Source organism: Macadamia integrifolia, chromosome 14 (assembly GCF_013358625.1).
Source record: "Macadamia integrifolia cultivar HAES 741 chromosome 14, SCU_Mint_v3, whole genome shotgun sequence".
Classification (NCBI taxonomy): domain Eukaryota; kingdom Viridiplantae; phylum Streptophyta; class Magnoliopsida; order Proteales; family Proteaceae; genus Macadamia; species Macadamia integrifolia.
In genome coordinates, this window is record NC_056570.1 from 12128724 (window position 1) to 12133276 (window position 4553).

Here is a 4553-nt window from a genome sequence, read left to right on the forward strand (position 1 = left end):
AATTTGTTATGTAAAGTGAAATTTATTTTTCTTCTTTTTCCGAAGAAAAATAAATTTAGATGTTTAATTGCAAGGGAAATATATTTTACATGTGAAAAAAATTTCACTTAAACATTAAAATTCCCTTTTATTGTTTCCCAACCAAAATAGGAAGAAAAATAAATACCCACTCTCACGATCTCTTTCTCTCACCCTCTCGCGACTCTCACCCTGCCCTGCTCGCTACTCACTTTCCATGGCCGAGTAGGAGGAGCAAAACTTCTCTGGTTTTATTAGGTTTAGGAGGGAAGAAAGACCTGAGACAGAGTGACAATCGGAGATGACTCCATGATAGCTTCTCAACATCCTTCTTTCTCACTACTACTATGAAGACTCGCTTCAGTTCCTTAGTCCTCAACGAGCACAGAACACAAATGACTCCATGATAGCGTCTCAACATTCTTCTTTCTCACTCCTACTGTGAAGACTCGCTTCAGTTCCTTAGTCCTCAACGAGCACAGAACATAGATTTGAATTGTTTTTGAGTTGGGTGGATTTTTAGGGCCAAAATATCTCTCCATTCTCACTTGGATAATGAAGCTTTAAATTTGATTTCTTTCTCTATTTGTTCCATATTCATTTTCTTCCATTTTATTTTGTTGTTTCACTTCCTTAGTCCTCAACAAGCACAAAACTCACCTCAAGTGTTTGATGAAATGTGTCATAGAGATATTATATTCTGTAATACTATATTAAGCATTTGTGATTCCTGTTATGGCATTCAAACTTCGATAATCAGATAATTAAGAATCAGAATTACTGTACGAAGTCTGAAATGTGTCATAGAGAGTAAAATTCAAGGATTATTATACCATCCAAATAAACACTAAAGAGGTAGGATCTTTAGGTTGCTGCAATCTTGTGCATAATCCATGATAAGCCATTGGCTCGATTATGAAGTAATGTATGTTTATTAAGCATTTGTGATTCCTGTTATGGCATTCAAACTTCGATAATCAGATAATTAAGAATCAGAATTACTGTACGAAGTCTGAAATGTGTCATAGAGAGTAAAATTCAAAGATTATTATACCATCCAAATAAACACTAATGAGGTAGGATCTTTAGGTTGCTGCAATATTGTGGTGTTCATAGCTTCTTCCAAGACGACCTCTGTTTAACTTTTCTATCGCAAAGGAAGTCCTTGCAGAGGCAAAAAGGTGATAAAATCTAATAATTTTCATTATATGCGATGAACCTCGATTGTTTTCGAAATGGGTCTCCTATTTTGAATGATCAATTAGCCTTGCTGACGGCTCAGGATGAATCACATGATTTTAGTATCTTCTGGTTTGTCTCTAGTCCAAACATCTGCCATCCATTTGATTTAATTGTTCAAATTTCATGGGATGCTTCCCATTATCTTTATAGCATTTCTGTGTCGTCCAAGTATTTGGGTCCTTATGACCCATCTTTTCACTGTGTCCTTTTACATCCAAGGAGCAAAGGCAGGGTCACTAATTTGGTGTAAATGAGCAGTTCTGTTTCAGTCTCTGTTTCATAGGCTCAAAATAACTGGTTCAGTTTGAATCCTCTCAAGTTCAATGCTTGCTTGCATTTGAAATTAAGAAATTCTTGTATTATATGATAATTAAAACATGAATATGTTATAATTAAAGGAGTGATGTGTGTCTTGATTCATCCATATATATGCTATATGTACTCTGTCCTGAGATGATTGAAATACTACTGTATATGCTTTCTTTCCCAGTTGCATGTTCAATGGGGTTTGAGTTTCTGATTGATTGTGCATTTGAATCAATTGTGTCAGTATCCATGAAATACTTACCTGCCTTGTAAAAAGAATTGGCTCTTTTAATTCAATCCAAGAAGTTTGTATGGGCAAGCACTGGCTTCATATTTGCCACATATGTTGCTACTTGTTTTTCATTGCTATAAGCAAAACCCCAAACTCTACGGAATAAGATCAACGTCATGGCCCCAATAATGACCATGACTAACACAACTAGCATTGCTAAACGTGCAGCTTGAGGATGCCCAGCACCAATTCATTGGAAACTCATACTGAGAAGGAAAGGATAAAATGTCGTAAAAATATTCGATGAATAAAGAAGGGTCACTCGTTTAGCTCAATGCCCTCTCTAGCTCAGTGGCAGGTCTGCTAGGCAGTTGGGTTATTCTCTAGATCAGAAAATATTTGATATGATCTTTCAGGGATTGTTAGGCTCTGTTTAGGACCCAAAAACGATTTACATTCTGATAGAGATGAAAGAACATTATTACATAATATTTGATCTGATCTTTCAGGGAATATATTCTACTGTTCTTGTGCCAGAAACATGAAAGGGGTATAACTGGTTAAAATTTAGTAAGTTAGGTTGGATTACTAGTTTTTTAAAATTTTACATCCAACCAAACAACTCTAGTAAATTAACTTCACTTCACTTCTGTTGCAACCAAATGACTCAAAAGGGAAAAAAAAATTTCCGTCACTTCCCTTCACTTCATTTCCCTTCCCTCCCCTTTCCCATTTCCCTTGCAACCAAATGTAGCCTAAGGGATTGTCCAATCCCATGAATTGTGCCGGCAGAGGCAACCAAACGTGGTGTGAGCGAGAACTTCCCATTCGTAATCTATGGGACGCATACAATGAGTGTGCGACACAACATATCAGGATGAGCTACCACATGACAAGTGAGATCTCTACGCAAGACCAATGAGATGGACACCGATGGGATCTTTATCTTCCAAGCCGATTCACCTAGTGCATGCTTGAGTTAACCACTCAATGGGGATCTGCGATCAACGGGTCTGAGATACATAACCCACCGAAAGCCAATTCACCTAGTGCACACTGGAGTTAACCGCTCAATGGGGATCTGCGATCATCGAATCTGAGATACATAACTCACTGAGAGGGGAACTTTTTTGGTCCTCCTTAGGGACATTTGATCAAACATGTCACAGCCACAAGTGCTTTAGTCACCAAAAGGCCAAAACCACATGCCCAAACCCCTACCTTGGCTGCACCTCTCGTGCAAGTGGTGTGCACATCAAGCCAGCCCTGGGTAGCTGTTGTTGCGGCTGCATGTGGGAATGGTTGCGTGCCTCATGCGGCACAGCAGGCCGTGTGGGCATAGCTGCTACTGTTGTGCTGCAGTCGTGGGCGGCCATTTGCAAGTCAACTATAATGGCTGCCTTGGCTATCACCCATGTGTGGCCAATGTTGGCTGCCACCTGTACTACCCTGTGGCACTCTCCCACATCATCAACCATGTTGATGTCATCAAATGCGTCCCACACTACCAAGTATTAAATGTAACCCCCATGAGACATTATTTGGGCATTTCGGATCATAATCGCAATTCCAAAGTCCTATCAATCCCTCAATCAACTAGACATCCTGATAGGGACATCAAGACGTACAGTCGAAGAAAGAAGAAGACCCATCCTTCTTTATGGTTGGAGGATTAGAAAAAAAAAAAAAGAGGAAGGCTCGGTGTAGCCTTCCCAGCGTTGGATTGAGTCCTCTCCTTCCTTTCTTTGTCAAGATTGTATGGCCCCCACCAAATCTGATATGTAATTTTAATTCTCAGTATTTTGCCAAGATTGTGTGGCCCCCACCAAATCTGATTTGTTAGTAGTTTTATTCCTAGGATTTTGTTTATTTAGGTCATTGAGTTAAGTAGGAAACTAAATAACATTCCTATTTGCTTTTTTTAGGAAGCTTCTTTATTTCTGAGATTATGTTCCTAGATTAGCCTTTTTCCTTTTAGTAACTATCCTATTATTTATGTAAGGCCATTGGCCACAATGAGAATTAATGAATGAAGAATATTGACGGCAAAACAACCCCCAAACCCCCCCCCCACGATTTCTCTCTCTCCCCTCTCCCTCTTCTCATCTCTCACTCTCGACCTCCCTCTGTTTCATGCCTCCTCTCTCTCTCACGGCTCTCTCTCTCTCATCCTCTGTCTCTCGGTTACTGCTCCTGCTGTATCCACTATTGTGAGCTATTGAAAGCCCCATCACTCACGCAAGCTCCATCGGCAACAACAAGGATCACTACACAGCAAGCTGGATTTTCTTCATCAACCAAGGTTGGACTGCAACTCTTTATTTTGGGAGGACTTATACTTCTTCTTTACTCCTCAGAGCAGGACAGCAACAAGGTAACTAATTAAACTAAACCCCTCCCCCACCTCCATATATCCCTATTACATGTTGCAGCCCGTTAACATTGAAACCAACCTATGCCCTTTTGCTTATGTCTATTTTTACCCATTGTTTTAAGACATTTCGTCACTGTTATGTTTCCAAAACCTTTGCTGAGTTTTCTATTTTAGTTGGCTGCTAGAGGACATTGATTGTTTGCATATCCTATTTGGTGTTTGGAATGATTTGTGTTGAACCTAACATTCGTATGACGTTTGTTCCCTTCCCCATGTCCCCACTTGAAGCTTAAGTAAGAGTTTATGTGTTTTTCTGCCTAGATTATTATTGTTTTTTGCTACTTTGTTTATTAGTCTCATTCTATTTCACATGCTTAATCT